This window comes from Sminthopsis crassicaudata, chromosome 1 (assembly GCF_048593235.1).
Source record: "Sminthopsis crassicaudata isolate SCR6 chromosome 1, ASM4859323v1, whole genome shotgun sequence".
In the NCBI taxonomy this organism is placed as follows: domain Eukaryota; kingdom Metazoa; phylum Chordata; class Mammalia; order Dasyuromorphia; family Dasyuridae; genus Sminthopsis; species Sminthopsis crassicaudata.
In genome coordinates, this window is record NC_133617.1 from 5,417,384 (window position 1) to 5,434,082 (window position 16,699).

At 40.3% G+C, this 16,699-nt stretch overlaps 1 pseudogene; it reads left to right on the top strand.

Moving 5' to 3' along the window:
* Positions 1–15,174: 15,174 nt before the first annotated feature.
* Positions 15,175–16,062, top strand: LOC141541119 (transcription elongation factor A protein 1 pseudogene; annotated as a pseudogene).
* The last annotated feature ends 637 nt before the right edge of the window (positions 16,063–16,699 follow it).

A 16,699-nucleotide genomic window follows, 5' to 3' on the forward strand; every position in this document is an offset into this window, starting at 1 on the left:
GACGACCTTCTTGTCACAGGGCTCTGGGAACTCTCCATTCCATAGATTCTGCTCGGGTTCCCCTCACCTTGTTGCTGAGCTCAGGGTATACTTCCAAACTGACCTGGACAAAACATGTTCTTGCTTTTGGGGTAGTGAACTCTGTAGGATACAGAGTGTATATGAAGCACACTCAAAGTAGTTCTCAGGGGAAGTTTTATATCTCCAAATAAGTATATCAATAAAATACAGGAAGAGTGCATCGCTGAACAATGCATGCAATTAAAAAGCTCAAAAAAGAACAAATTAAAAACCACGAGTTAAATACCAAATTAGAAATTCTGAAACTCAAGGAGAGATTGATGAAATTGAAACTAAGTATTGAACTAATAACCAATGCTGAGAGTTTTATGAAAAAAAATTAACAAAATAGATAAACCTTTTATTTTCAATTTCCTGAGATAAAGGAAATAAGAAAACCAAAGCACTAGCATCAAAAATATAAAGGGTGAATTTACCACCAATGAAAAAAAAATAAAGCACTAATTAGGAGCTATTTTGCCCAACTGTATGGCAGAAAGTCTTACAAACTAGAATAAATGGATGAATATTTGCAAAAAATATAAATCCCCCAGGTTAGCAGAAAGGAAATAAAGCATGTAAATGGCCTCGTTTTAGAATAAGAAATTGAACAAGTCATTAATGAAAAAGTCTCCGGAGCCAGATGGATTTACAAGTTAATTCTACCAAACATTTAAAGCACAATTAATTCCAATACTATGTAAACTGGAAAAATAGATAAAGAAAATGTACTTCCAAATTACTTCTGTGATGCAAATATGGCTCTGATACCTAAGTCAGGAAGGGCCAAAAGAGAGAAAGAAAATTACAGACCACTCTCCCTAATGAATAATGATGCAAAAAATTTAAAGGAAATATTAGCAAAGTGATCACAGCAACTTATCAGAAGAATAATACACTATGACCAACTGGGGCTTATACCAGGAATGTAGGGATGGTTCAATATCAGGAATATTAATACCATAATTGACCATATCCATAACAACACCAAAAGAAATCATATTATAATCTCAATAGAAAGTAAGCTTTTGACAAAATACAGCATCGTTCCTATTAAAGCACTACAGAATATAGGTTTAAAGGAAGATTTCCTTAAAATAATAAGCAGTATCCTTCTAAAATCTACAGCAACAAATATTTGAAATGGAGAGAAGTGTGGCTATTTCCCAATAAGATCACAAGTGAAACCTCTCAGACTTGTGGAGGAGGAAGGAGTTTGTGTCCAAGGGAGAACTAGAGACCATTATTGATCACAAAATAGAAAATTTTGATTATGCCAAATTAAAAAGTTTCTGCACAAACAAAATTATTGCAAACAAGATTAGAAGGGAAGTAACAAATTGGGAAAACATTTTAAAAGGTAAAGGTTCTGATAAAGGCCTCATCTCCAAAATATACAGAGAATTGACTTTAATTTATAAGAAGTCAAGCCATTCTCCAATTGATAAATGGTCAAAGGATATAAACAGACAATTTTCAGATGATGAAATTAAAACTATTTCCGCTCATATGAAAGAGTGTTCCAAATCACTATTGATCAGAGAAATGCAAATTAAGAGAACTCTGAGATATCATTACACATCTGTCAGATTGGCTAAGATGACAGGAACCCATAACGATGAATGTTGGAGAGGATGTGGGAAAACTGGGACAGTGATGCAATTGTTGGTGGAGTTGTGAAACAATCCAACCATTCTGGAGAGCAATCTGGAATTATGCCCAAAAAGTTATCAAAATGTGCATACCCTTTGACCCAGCAGTGCTACTACTGGGCTTATACCCCAAGGAAATACTAAAGAAGGGAAAGGGACCTGTATGTGCCAAAATGTTTGTGGCAGGCCTTTCTGTAATGGCTAGAAACTGGAAAATGAATGGATGTCCATGAATTGGAGAATGGTTGGGTAAATTATGGTATATGAATGCTATACAATATTATTGTTATGTAAGAAATGACCTACAAGAGGAATACAGAGAGGCTTGGAGAGATTTACATCAACTGATGCTAAGTGAAACTAGCAGAACTAGGGGATCATTATACACTTCAACAATGATACTGTATGAGGATGTATTCTGATGGAAGTGGATATCTTCAACATAGAGAAGAGCTAACTCAATTCCAATTGACCAATGATGGACAGAATCAGCTACACCCAGAAAAGGGACACTGGGAAATGAGTGTAAACTGAGAGCATTGGTTTTTTATTTGTTTGTTTTGTTTTGTTTTGTTTCTCTTCCCAGATTATTTTTACCTTGCGAATACAATCCTTCCTTTGCAACAACAACAACAAAATTCGGTTCTGCACATATATATTGTACCTAAGATATACTATAAGATATTTAATATGTATGGGAAAGCCTGCCTTCTAGGGGAGGGGGTGGAGGGAAGGAGGGGAAAAACTCGGAACAGAAGGGAGTACAAGGGATAATGTTGTTAAAAAAAAAAAAACAAAACTACCTATACATATGTACTGTCAAAGAAAATGTTATAATTATAAAAATTAATTTAAAAAAAAAGGAAAAAAAAAGAAAGAAGAAGAAGAAGAAAGAGGGAAAGGACTTTTGGCTCTAGGTAAGTTCCAGCTTTGACAGGAGCCAAATCAAATTTGTGGCCTGAATATCTTTTCTGAAGTTTGCTCAAAACTGTCTACTCCTTGCATTTTTTTTCCTGAGGAGTTTTCCCAATGCATCTTGTTTTTTTGTTACAGCTTTTTATTTACAAGATACATGCATAGGCAATTTTTCAGCATTGACAATTGCAAAACCTTTTGTTCCAACTTTTCCCCTGCTTCTCCACACCCCTTCTCCCAAATGGCAAGTTGACTAATACATGTTAAATATGTTAAAGTATAAGTTAAATACTATATATATATATATATATATATATATATATATATATATATATATATATATATATATATATATATATATATATATATATATATATACACATATCCAAACAGTTATTTTGCTGTACAAAAAGAATCGGATTTTGAAATAGTGTACAATTAGCCTCTGAAGGAAATCAAAAATACAGGGGGACAAAAATAGAGAGATTGGGAATTCTATATAGTAGTTCATCTCCCAGAGTTCTTTCTCTGGGTATAGCTGGTTCAGTTCATTACTGCTTTATTGGAACTGATTTGGTTCATCTCATAGGTGAAGAGGGCCCCATCCATCAGAATTGATCATCATATAGTATTGTTATTGAAGTATATAATGGTCTTTTTGTCCTGATGACTTCACTCAGCATCAATTCATGTAAGTCTCTCCAGGCCTTGCTGAAATTATCCTGCTGGTCATGTGTTACAGAAGAATATTTCAGAATATTCATATACCACAATTTATTAAGCCATTCTCCACTTGATGGGCAGCCACTCAGTTTCCAATTTCTGGCCAATACAAAGAGGGATACCACAAACATTTTGCCACATACAGGTCCCTTTCCCTTTTAAAAAATCTCTTTGGCATATAAGCCCAGTAGTAATACTGCTGGATCAAAGGGTCTGCACAATTTGACAACTTTTTGAACATAGTTGCAAATCCAATGCATCTGTTTTGAGGAGTGGAAAATAAATTATAGTTCTGAGACTCCACCTAATCAACCACTCAGGGATAGAATATTCTTGGCATCAGAAACACCTCAATTTTGATCTTTCCTCAGACCATTAGTACTTTACACAATCTTGGAAAGTTGTTTAATTACTTAGCCTCTTTCAACTCTTTTATTATCTGTAAAATGGGTATAAATGCTTCTATTTGAAGAGATTATTATCCAATGATCTAATTTAGACCAATTCCAATGATACAATGAGCGATAAGGAGAATCATCCACACCCAGAGAGAGAAATGTGGAAAGTGAGTGTGGCTCACAACATTGTATTTTCACTTTTTGTTATTGTTTGCTTACATTTTATTTTCCTTTTCCTTTCCTTTTCTGATGTGATATGATTTTTCTTGTACAGAAAGATAATTGTATAAATATGTATGCATATATTGGATTTAACATACAAAATAATAAAATAATTATGCAAAAAATAGTTGTAAAATACAACTGAAATCAGACTTTTCAAGGGACATTAGTCAGGCTTAAAATACCACCTAATCAATATTGGTTATTAGCATAGACATAGCTGTGTCTGGGAGAAGACTGAGGTTTCTGAGTCATTGCTAGGTATTTGTCTTGAAATGATCATGACCCTTCTGAGCCATTGCTTTTGTGTTTTACTTTGAAATGATCAAGACTCTTATCATAAGGAACAGGACCAGACCCAGTCATATTCATCCTGGTGGTTGCCACAACTGTTTAGATTTTAAAGGAAATCTCTAGCTTGAACTGAATCCTTAGATTTCACTAGAACTTCAGCTATCTCCTGCTAAAGAATCTTCCTGACCTCAGGGATGCCCTTTTGTTGCTGTCTGCCTCTGGGACCTTGCTTCCTTTTAAAAAAATATTTTTAATGTTTATACATGTACATTGATTTTTAATGAACATTTCTTTGTGAATCATGTTGGAAAAGAAAACTCAAAGCAAAAGGGACAAAGCAGAGAAGGAAAATAAAAGAGAAGAGAAAAAATTAGTGAATGCTGCATATGGATTTATTTTTACTTTCCATAGTTCTCTCTCTGAATGCAGATGGCCTTTCTTTGCAGAGATGACTGGAACTGTGTGACATCACGGACCTTTTGAAGTTCAGTCAAAAGTTCAGTTCACTCAAAGACTTGACTCTTCCCTAGTTGATGATCATACAATCTTGCTGTTTCGGTGTATAATATATACTTTGTTCTACTTATTTCATTCAACATCAATTCGTGTAAATATTTCCAGGCCTTTCTAAAATCAGCTTGTTCATCAATTTTAATAGAATAATAACATTCCATTACTTTCCTATACCATAACTTATTCAGCCATTTTCTAACGGATAGGAATCTACTAGCTTTCCAGTTATTTGCCATGGCTAAGAGAACTGCTACAAACATTTTTGCCCATGTGTTTCCTTTCCCTGCTTTTATGACTTCTTTCCAATAGAGGCCTAGCAATGGCACTGTTGAAAGATGTACAGGTTTATTGCTTTTTGGGCATGGTTCCAAATTGCCTCCAGAATGGCTGGATTAGAACCTTGTTTCTTGATTCCACGGAGGCACTGCATGGACCTTGGGGAGACTGAGAATAATTTGACTGTATCCATCAAGCAGCTGGTAATTACTTAGTCTAAAAATCAGAAAAGGCAAAGCTTGAGCTTTGGCTGCATTTTCCAGATTTGCTGCCATGCAGCTATCAGACCTGCATGTATCTATGTAAACATTTGATATGAAAGGTCTCTTCACTCCCTAAAAGAAAGCAGTCCTTCATTCCCTGAGACCTTGGGACTCTACAAATGCTTAGATGACTCCTGAGATAAACTAATCAAGACTAATTGTTTCTGGGTAGTAAATAATTGAATTGCTCTCAAGAAGTATATCAGAGTTGAAGTTCACTGGATGAGGTGCTAAAGAGAAAGCAGAATGCAAAGGGGAAAGAAAGCCCAGAGGGTGTGGAGGGAATGGGATTCACACTTTCAAAATGTAATTAGGATAGGGCAAGAGATCCCTGGAGAAAAAGTATATAAAAGGCCAGCACTGGCTCATTTTCAGTGATTCCAGCTCAAAGGGATTCCCGCTGCCACTGTGTTCCTGGCTGAGGAACCTCTTGGGAGCACATCAAAGGTAAGACATCAGACCAATTTTTTCCTTCTGGGGAAATACCTGTTTCTTTGCTTTCTACAAAAATGGAGAGATACCTGAAGAAATGAAGACATAATCTATTTAGGGAACTCAGAATCTTCTACTAGACTAGAAATGCCTACTGGGTTAGACTCATTGCTTGAGATTCTCAATGCTCACTGAGAATTCTTTGATATAGAGAAAGTCAACTTTCCCATCCTACCTAATCTTCAGTTTGCTGCTCTATCAAAATATGGCATTTCCTCATTCCCACAGTCTTTTGGTGTCAAATATGAAAAGAGAAATAGCTCTAGGTCAAAAGATAAGCAGGGTGATGACAGGAGACCCGGGTCATTCAAGGGAGCAGCTTCTGGATTTCTCTCCTCTGCTAATTAGATGTGGAGGACTTGGACTAGCTGCCATAGGTATTCACAGAGGATTCCTGGGAAAGCTCCTCAACCAGGCCCCAAAGGATTTTAGTGTGATAGGCACGTTCTTTGACCATAGGGGGGCAGCCAGTCAGCCATTAGTACAAAGCAATTAGCCTGAATAAAAGCCTGTGTAGTGCCCTTCACATGTATTAGCCTGTGGGATAAATCAAGGGGATTTATATGAAGAAGCAGCCAAGAAAACTGGGAAGACAGACTCAGACTCCTAGGAGGAGACCTAGGAGAAAAATATCACCAGGGAGGGTTTGTGCAAAATTGAGAGGGGATAGGACTGTGTGTAGGCTAAGAGCCAACACAGTGGAAGCAGATGAAAAATAAGAGACATGTTCCAGGGAAGGAAGGAAGGAAGGAAGGATTGGGATCTGGGCTGGATGTAGAGAGGTTTGTCCTGCCATGAAGAAAGGTTACAAGAAAGAAAGAAAAGTTGAGAGACAGACAGAGACAGAGACAGAGACAGACAGAGAGAGAAATAGCAAGACATCAAATGGATTTGAGAGGAAGAAAATAGGCAGAGACCATAATCCAATGTCTTTGGGGTCAACCAATTAAGAATGAGGTTCTGTTCTTGAGCTGAGTAAAAAGACATGCTAAAAAAAGCTGAAGGGCAGGGCTAGAAATGTTAAGGATAGCTGCTATGGGCAGTGAGATTAAGATTCCAGTTACAGAGTTGAAAAAGGACTGGCCAATACTCACAAAATTTAAAGGAAGTCAATATTAATACTCTATTTTCGTATTTCACCAGGACATTTCCCCCTGTATTTTATTCATAGCTGAGTACACATAATGCTAACCTCTAGTGAAAATTCATTTCCTCCTTCATTCTTTTCAGTCATAACCTCTAGAAAAAGGCACTTTCTTTACCTGGCAGAGATATTTCGCTATTTCAAAAGACAAACTGTAGAAAGCAGTGGCAAACTTGTAGAAGAGGGAGAAAAGAAAGAACTTCAGAAAGAGAAGGAATCAAGAAACCTATCTGAAAACAATCAAGTCTTGTCCTCAGGCTCCATGGTGGACATCGATGCTGCCATGGCAGTTACACGTGATCCAGAGAATAGTGGAAGTGAACAGAGCTCTGAGGAAGAATTCTTCTTGGCACCAGAGTTTGTCCCGAGACATTTGGCATATTTGGAAGATGCCCTGATGTGTCCTGACCTCCCAACTGCCTCCCAGATTTATACCAGTGATGACAACAACAATGATGACAGAGGAGGTGACAATTCTAATGAAAGCAATGAGACCCATGACAGCAGCAGTTATTACAGTGCCAATCAAAGCTATGATGATGAAGGCAATGATATCTACAACAACGACAATGGTGAGCATGGAGAGGGGACTTGAGGAGGACTCAAAATGTTGGGAATCTATTCGTATAATGAGTGGGAGAGTGAACCTTATAGGAAGCATCAACAGGATTAAATTGGAAATTATTCCAAAGTATTGATATTGACATTTTCCTCATTTTCATATATGGTTTTCCCTACATAATTTTGTTCACTAGTTGAGACCATTTAAATGTGTCCTCTACTGACATAATCCATGCTCCATGTTCCATTTTTCTCTTTGACAGTCCTCCTCCAGAAACAAGAAATGGACAGCGGTGACTTCCATCTTCACATCCTGCAGAGTAAGTTAGAAGACAACTACGCAAAGGTGCTTGAAGGAAGTGGAAAACTTGTAGAAGGGAAAGAGGAGCAGGAAGAAGAACACAAAGAGTACAAAGCAAGAAGGCAATGGAAAGATGAGGAACACCCACTTTCAGGCACCAGTTTGGTTGATGGTGTCCCCATGTCTGCTTCAAGACACCCAGAAATAGGTGTTACAAATGAACAGAGCTCTAATGAAATAATCGTTGATGTTCAAGATAATCTTTCCTTGATTTCCAGTCCTGATCTTGTTGAAAAGGTGGAGGGCAGATCCCTGCCCTAGATGCTGTTCCTGTTTTTGCTTTCCCTGTTTTCCTTTGTAGAGCTGAGGAACACCTGGTGACAGTTTCCAATGCCAGCAGGAAAGCCCAGGCAGCCAACGTGCCCTCAGATTCTAGGGCCTCCTAGTGACTTGCACTGATGCTGTCAAGGGGTTGATAATGTCAATTTGGACATTGATTTCTGGGGTTTTCATCAAATTTTCTTCCTCTTTTTCTTCTTTTCTTTTTTCTCAAGTGGCTAGCTGGGCAAAAAGGAAGAAAGTTTTTGACATTAGGGAAGCCAGCTTCTCTCTTTTTGAGGGTAATTTTTAAGAAGGACTAAAACTTCAAGTTCAGACCCACCTCAAAACAATAATAGTGAATGGGACAAAATGATACTGAAAAACACATTCTGAATTAAAAGATATATATGTATATATATATAGATATAGATATAGATATAGATATAGATATAGATATAGATATAAGACTTCTCATAGGAGGGGTGTGTGTGTGTGTGTGTGTGTGGTATGTTACTAATTTTTGCTGATTTTCCCTTTCACCCTTTTTTGTAAAACTCATCTTTAATGTGAAATGTCCGTCTGGGAGAGGATGAGGGAGGAATGCTGGTTTGGTGATGGAGAAAAGCATTTCAATAAAATCTATTTTTTCAAATATTATCATTCTCTGAGGTTACTGCTTCAACGTTTTCTGTATATATTTCTGACAGTATGCTAAATAGGTAGAGTCAATCCATGTTAATTTGGAAAGAATTCCAAATTATTGATACTATATTAACATTTCCTTCATTTGTTCATATGGCTTTTACTTACATGATTGTGATCCCATGTTGAGACCAGTTGACCATTCTCACATGGAGAATGAGAGTAGGACTAAGAGTCAAGGAAAGACTATCCTGAAACAGAGTTTACCAGGTTTATTTAACCCAATTTAGATATGTCAGTGTTACACTCTGGAGGTTTGCTGCCACTTACTTCACTGAGATTAAGAAAGCATTCTTCAGGGTGTGAGACATTTGCTAGTTCTGTGACCCTGGGGCATTCCCATGACTGTTTTCTGCCTTTCTCTGGTATAGTTCTGACATCTACCTCAAAGGTTTTGTTTGTTTGTTTGTTTTTCCATCAAATAAGTTAATACCGTTGAATGCTTAGCACAATGGAAGGCACTGGTAACTATTACTTTTTGCTTAATTAATGCTTGCTTCTTTCCTTTATTCTTTATTGCTAGATTTCCTCCCACATTCCCTCCTACCTTTCTTGTCAGAGTAAAATCAGGAATTACTTATTCAAAGGAAAAATCATTATTCGATTTCCCCCCCCAATCTAGCCTATCTTGATAAAAAACCGTGTTATTTTAATGCATAGTTTAAAATTTCAGCTCCTGACAATCCTAGAAAACTTGTGAGGACTCCAAATTTGACTGGAATTTCCAAGTGTAATTTCCAGTTTTGGGGGAAGTACGTTTTTATTAATCCATGCGAAAAATATTGTTTGTCTATGTGGATTATTTAAAAACTCATTATTTCAACCAATCGAATGACGGTTTCATTGCTCGTGCATGGGAAATCCTTATTACATACAATTCCAAGGGTTTCAAAGGGAACAGCATCTATTTAAGTTCTCCTTCTTTTGGACAATTTAAAATTTCTTCCTAAATCTCTTAGGGTTCTGTGTTTTGTCGTTAGCCTATAAATTAATGGTATCTAGGGCTCTTTCAATTTCCAAATGAAAATATCCATCAAAAGAAATCAAGATGCAAGAGGAGGGAGTAGGACTCCAATCAGCACATCTTGCCCCTCTCATTAACTTCAGAAAAGTAAAGGAGAATAAGGAGGAGCTATGTCTTGTAGGCCAGCACGGTAGGCCAGAGGAGGTCCCCATTTTGGGGAGATCCGGCTGGCCAATCGCAGCTACGGTGATCATAGCGAGGCTGTCTCCATTGTCTGCAGTGGTGAGTATGGGGGGAGCGGCGGGAGAACTGGAGGAGGCCTCCAAAGCTGGGGAAGTTTCGGGGAGGGAGGGAAGGGTTCAATGGGTGGGCTCTTTTTCAACTTTGGGGAAGTCATTGCCCAGGATCCCCAGGGACGTGGCCTTCATTTGCTTTGAAAAGACAATGGTCCAGAGGAGAATTAGAGATAATTATTGATCACAAAATAGAAGATTTTGATTACATCAAACTAAAAAGTTTCTGTACAAACAATACTAATGCAAACAAGATTAGAAGGGAAGTAACAAATTGGGAAAATATATTTAAAAGGAAAGATTCTGACAAAGGTCTCATTTCCAAAATATATAGAGAACTGACCCTGATTTATAGGAAACCAAACCATTCTCCAATTGATAAATGGTCAAGGGATATGAACAAACAATTTGCAGATGATGAAATTGAAACTATTTCCACTCATATGAAAGAGTGTTCCAAATCACTATTGATCAGAGAAATGCAAATTAAGACAACTCTTAGATACCACTACACACCTGTCAGATTGGCTAAAATGACAGGAACAAATAATGATGAATGTTGGAGGGGATGTGGGAAAACTGGGACACTGATACATTGCTGGTGGAGTTGTGAAAGAATCCAGCCATTCTGGAGAGCAATTTGGAACTATGCCCAAAAAGTTATCAAACTGTGCATACCCTTTGACCCAGCATTGCTGTTATTGGGATTATATCCCAAAGAAATACTAAAGACTGGAAAGCGACCTGTATGTGCCAAAATGTTTGTGGCAGCTCTTTTTGTTGTAGCTAGAAACTGGAAGTTGAATGGATGTCCATCAGTTGGAGAATGGTTGGGTAAATTGTGGTATATGAAGGGTATGGAATATTATTGCTCTGTAAGAAATGACCAGCAGGAGGAATACAGAGAGGCTTGGAGAGACTTACATCAACTGTTGCTGAGTGAAATGAGCAGAACCAGAAGATCACCGTACACTTCAACAACAATACTGTATGAGGATGTATTCTGATGGAAGTGGAAATCTTCAACATAAAGAAAAACCAACTCACTTCCAGTTGATCAATGATGGACAGAGGTAGCTACACCCAGAGAAGGAACACTGGGAAGCGAATGTAAATTGTTAGCACTACTCTCTATCTACCTAGGTTACTTATACCTTCAGAAGCTAATAATTAATGTGCAACAAGAAAATGGTATTTACACACATATATTGTATCTAGGTTATATTGTAACACATGTAAAATGTATGGGATTACCTGCCATCGGGGGGAGGGAGTGAAGGGAGGGAGGGGATAATTTGGAAAAATGAATAAAAAATAAATAAATAAATAATTACTCATGCATATGTACTGTCAAAAATGTATTATTATAAAATTAATAAAATAAAATAAAATAAAATAAGAAAAAAAAAAGAAAACTGAGGCCCAGTGAGATGAACGACTCCAAATCCAAACTCCTTGGGAATAAGATTTATTTGTTTCATTCATTTTCTTTGTATCCCGATTCCTAGCATACAGTAGGTGCTCAATAAATGCTCTTTAGCGTTTATTGCCAAAATGAGTCAGCATTTGAACTCAGGTCCTCCCACTCCAAGGTTCTTGTATTTTCCCACTGGTGGAAAACCAGCTTCTGGAGAGACCTCAAGGTCAAGCTCTGGGTGGACACAAGAGGCCACAGACAAGCTGCCAATGACTCTGGTCTGGAAGGACTGTGGGGGGACCACTAGGAACTCCAGACTAGGAGCAGCTTCTAATCCAGGCCACAAGATAAAAGTAAGAGTGCCCCCTGAGCAGAAAGATGGGGGAGTGAACCCCAGCAGGTTGGAAGGGTCCTGCAGTGACTTTAGACAACCAGCAGAGGGCAGCCCTCTCCTGGCAAAGCCCAGTGTAGACAGCCAGCAATGGGCCAAACCAGAGGCAGCCGGGGTCACTCTCTTAGCCCTGACATAGGGTGAGCCCAGTGACGGCAGGAAAAGCAGGAGTGACATCGGGCGTCCCGTCCGAGCATGAGGTATTCACAGTCACTGATGTAAACAGAATAAAAATAACGTTACCAGCTCACGGAGCCACACGACTGAAGACTTTCAAGCCTTTCGCCGAGGGCTCCATTGCTCTTAGAGGGCACGAACAAAACATTGTTGTGCCCACTTTACAGAAGAGGAAACTGAGGTTCACAACTAGGAAACATGAGCACTCAGATCCTATTCTAATTATTTATTAAGCGCCTACTGTGTGCTGGAGGTATAGAAGGAGGCAGTATCCCTGCCTTCAAGGAGCTCAACTGCTACAGCAGGAGTTCTTAATCAGAATCCCTGTTCAGGACAGATTTCAGAAGCTCTATGAGCTACGTCTTTATTTTCACTAAATTCTAACTGAAAGTTATTCCCTTTCATTTTTTTTTTTTACATGCATGTGTGTATGTGTATGTGCATTCATTGTTTTGGTTGAAAAGATTATGCTTTTATTATATTATTATTATATTATACTATATTATATTATGAATATAATATAAATTATATTGCATAAAGAAAAAAAAAGACGATGGTCGCCCCGGGGGTTTGTTCCCTTCTTCACATCTCAGCCTGTAAGTCTGCTCACGTGCTTCATCCCCCCTTTTTCTCTTTCCCAGGCCAAGGGCAAGAACGGAGAATGCCCCTGGTGGCTGCCGCCTTCACAGGAGGCGCAGGATGCGGAGACACAGCGGCCACCTAGGTGCGGAGCCGAGGGAGCTGGGAGGGCAGCGGGAGTGGGAAGGGAGACCCGAAGGCCGAGATCCGCGAGCGTTCTTCCCCGGCTCCGAACTCGAAGACGGGGTGGCCACGGCAGGATCCGGTCAAGTACAAAGCAGGGCCGCTGAAGGGCTTTCGTAGGGAGGGGCCCTTGCGCCTCCTTCCTCCCCGCGGTTCGTCCCAGCACAATGGCAAGATTTGGAATCGGCCTTTCGACGTCCCGAGCTCGCAGCCGAGCGCCAGAGGTGCCACGGGAGGCCTTGCCTCGGGGCTGTACGGGAGGAGCCGGAGCTGTGGCCCAGCTGCTCTTCCGATCCGGACCTTGGCCGGAGCTGGGGAAGGCCCGGCTCCACTTCCCGAGGCCTGGGGCATTGCCCAGCCTGCCAATGAACGCACGGATTCTAGAGGCTGACAGACCTCCAAGGGCAGGGGGCAAGATGCTGAGGAAAATCGTCGTGCCCGCACAAGGCAGAAGGGAAGGCGGCCCTGCCCGGGAACTTGGCAGAAGGGCAAAGGCCTTGGCGATGGGCTTTTGCGAGTTGCCTTGAGAGCGGAGCCACATTTTCGGACTTTTCCCTTCCCCTTTCAGGCTTTGCTTTGCTTGCCATAAAAAGCCATTGTTTATCTGAGATGCCTCCGGGAGGGGAGGGGAGGGGGCACGGGTGGGGGAATGCTGGCAGAAATTGTGCTACACTTCAATAAAATGTCCTTGCCAAAACTCTCCTGGCTTTGTTCGTGTTACTCTTTCGCGTATTCTTGGTTTCATTCTGGCTAGGGATGAGCTTTGCCATCTGTGTCACTTCCACATACTACAATGGGACAGCAGGTGGCACTGGCAACCAAGGGAAGACTATCCTGAGGGGGGGGGGAGGTAGGATTTTTGAGTAGCTCCTGTCCCACGTGCCAGGCCCCAACTCCACGGAGATTTCAGAGCTTCACAAAAAAGACAATGCATTCAGGGAGGACCCAACCTTGACTGACCTCTTAACTGCAGTGCACCTCACTTTCCTCATGTGGCCAGTGCCCGGAAAGTAGCCCCTGCCTCAGAAGCTTGCTTTGAAGAGCAAATGGAACAATGGCAATCAGTAAGCCTCAAACTCTGGCAGCTGAGAAGGTGGTGCTTAGTGTTCCCAGATTTCCTCTGTTCTTTCCTCCCTCCCTCTCAGGGTCTCTCTCTGCCTCTCTTGGTGGCCCTCTTTGTCTCTCTTTCTGTCTCTGTTTAAGCGGAGGACTGTGTGTCTAGTTTCCCAAAACAGGAGCCTACTCTAGGCCACAGGAAAAGTGACTGGGAAGGATATAGGACACAAGATGATTGGAATGGACCAGAACTCTGGAGAAGTGTACTTGAAATAAAGATTCTTACAAAAGGAGTTAACATTCAGAAGAAGATGGGTATCTAGTTTAGCATGGTGATAAATAGTTCTCTGGTTCAGTATGATTGAATGAATCTTATGACATATAATGGTTTCCTGGTGATATGATAGGCTTATACTCAGTATGATGAATGGATTAAATTGTAATAGAGTATTTAAGAGGTCAGACAATGCAGTGGCCTCTCAGTCAGAGAGGTCACAGAACAACTGCCTCTCAGTCTCCTTGTATCATCCTCTCACAAGAGATGTATTCCAGCAGCCACTGTCAGGTGACTCCAGTGTATTCCAACAAATGATGACTTGTGATTTATTTATTTTCCATGATTAGCAAGGTATGCATAAATGACTGACAGATTCACGAGCAACTATCCTTTCTTGATACCATGTTAGCCCATAAATTCAAAAGAATAATAAAATGAAAGAAATGTTTTGGGGCTACTTCCAAATCAGGATTCATCTATGTTGACTTTCCTTTTGCCCTTTAACTGATCCCAATCAAATCCCATAATACCCACAAAACCCTTCCATTGTTTATCAAAATTGAGGGAAACTCCTTATGCCCTCTACCCTTTACCTCACAGTCTAGTGGGCCTTTCCAGAGAGAAGACATCACCAGTATGGTTGATTCTAGAGAAAGACATGCAGGCTGGGGGCAGCAATCTCAGTCCCTTTCCAGGAAAGGAAGCAAGAAGACAGTACCTTCAAGTATACTTCTCCAAAGTCCAGCCCGCTCCATCCGCTGTCTGTGCCTGGGAGGAGCAGTCCCCCGCGCCTGAGAGGAGCAGTCCCCAAGCCCGGTCTTTATTTGTGGCTAAGAGGGCCCTGGGCCTTGGTTTTCGGTGGGTGTTTCTTCTTGACATCCTGGGACTGCTGCACCTCTCCCACGCTTTCTCTTCTGACATCACCCTCTTGCTCCCGCTTGTCCCGTGTCCCATCCCCTCGGGGTGTGGGCGAGAGTGGGGTTGGAAAAGCACCCGAGCCATGGAGGTGGAGATCCTTCCCACAGCCAAGAAGATAGATAAGATGGTGCAGAACAAGAACATGGCCGGGGCACTGGATTTACTAAAGGAACTTCAAGACGTTCCCATGACTCTGGAATTATTGAGGTCCACAAAAATTGGAATATCGGTAAATACTGTGCGCAAGCAGAGCACAGATGAAGAAGTCACATCATTAGCCAAGTCTCTCGTCTCACGCTGGAAGAAGTCTGTCTCTGGGCCCTCCAAGACTGAAGCAAGCAAAAAAGGGACCTGCTCACTCTTCCCAATGCAAGCCTGAGGCAAAACGAGAAAGGAGCTGCAGGAGCAAAGCAAAGGAAGAGCCAAGTCTTCTGATTCCTTCATTAAAGCTTTCCCCCGGGCACCAAGCACTTCAGGATCGGTTCCAATCAAGTGCCGAGAGTTGCTTGCTGCAGCCCTCAGAACTGGAGGTGACTACTGCGCTATTGGCGCCGATATAGAAGAACTGGGCGCTCAGATTGAGGAAGCTGTATATCAGGAGTTACGGAACACGGACATGAAGTATCAAAACAGGCTACGAAGGAGAACAGCAAATCTCAAGGATGCAAAGAAGCCAAACTTAAGGAAAAATGTACTGTGTGGGAACATACCTCCAGATTCCTTTGCTAGAATGACTGCAGTCGAAATGGCTAGTGAGGAACTTAAAGAGATGCGCAGAAACCTGACCAAAGAAGCTATTAGAATACATCAAATGGCCCGGACGGGTGGGACCCAAACGGACCTATTTCGATGTGGCAAATGTAACAAGAAGAACGGTACCTAGATCCAGTTTCACACCCTAAGTCCTTATGAACCTATGACAACATATGTTTTCTGTAACAAATGTGGAAATAGATGGAAGTTGGTTTAGAAGAAGAAATTCGCCAGATACCTGGACACTTACAAAGGAAGATTTTGAATTAGCTTTAAAAACTAAGTCAAGAATCTAGTTTCCCTGCAACTGAGATTTTGTAAAGCATAAAAAAATCCTCGGGGTTAGTTATAGTTTTTGTTTTTGCATTCTCTTGAAAAGATTCTTAGAGAGTCAGTGTTAGGTCAGATAGTGTATGGTGTATGTTTAAACATTTTTTTTTCCATTTTGATAACGAAGTCAACATTAAAGTTTTATCAATTTCAACTGTTGGTAACTTATTTCTTTTTCTTCCAAATGGGAAATGAACTTTAACTTTTTTTTTAAATCTGAAACTTACACAAAAACTCTGTTCATGTGAAAGTGGAATTTGCATTTGTTTCTGTACTGCCATGTTCCTACTTTATTAAAGGAGAAGAAAGATTAGTGTAATTTTGGGATTGCCAAATGTAGTGTGGTAAAGAAATCATATTTGGACAGCTGATCTAGTTTGTAGATACCATTTTCAATGAGTCTCTCCCTTTGATCATAATGACTGTTAATAAGCCTTAGTGATTAGATATCCTTTTGCATCTGTGACTAGCTGTGACCAATTGCAATTCTTGTACTTCTTAACTCTAAATTACTGCTCTTAATA